The sequence below is a fragment of the Colobus angolensis genome, unplaced genomic scaffold, assembly GCF_000951035.1.
Source record: "Colobus angolensis palliatus isolate OR3802 unplaced genomic scaffold, Cang.pa_1.0 Scaffold37, whole genome shotgun sequence".
In the NCBI taxonomy this organism is placed as follows: Eukaryota; Metazoa; Chordata; class Mammalia; order Primates; family Cercopithecidae; genus Colobus; species Colobus angolensis.
The window spans coordinates 5387378-5387828 of NW_012117043.1; positions in this window are offsets into that span (position 1 = coordinate 5387378).

The window sequence follows — 451 nt, forward strand, 5'->3', positions numbered from 1 at the left end:
ACATTTTCTTAGAAGCTATGTGCTGTTGTGCAGTACTAGTCAGCTAACATTTTATTATTCTGTCTTGGTGAGTAAATAGTAGGTCTTTTGTTTGTGAAAACTGAATAGTTCTTATTGTAGATGGTTATATTCATACTTCTTTGCACTCAGAAATTTTAGCCTGCACAGATAAGATAAGAAGGTATAAATCTATTTGACCATTTTAAAGTAAGGAAACAGTTGCTTGCTGTTGTAACCAGAGAAAAAACACCCGAAAACGAATTAGTTTATAAATAATACTAGGTGAAGAAAAGTTTGGTTTTCTTAGAGGCAGAATCTCACTCTGTTGCCTAGGCTGGAGTGCAGTGGCATGATCATGGCTCACTGCAGCCTTGAACTCCTGGACTCAAGCGATCCTTCCACCTCAGCCTCCCAAGTAGCTCGGACTACAGACATGGGCCACCACACCTGG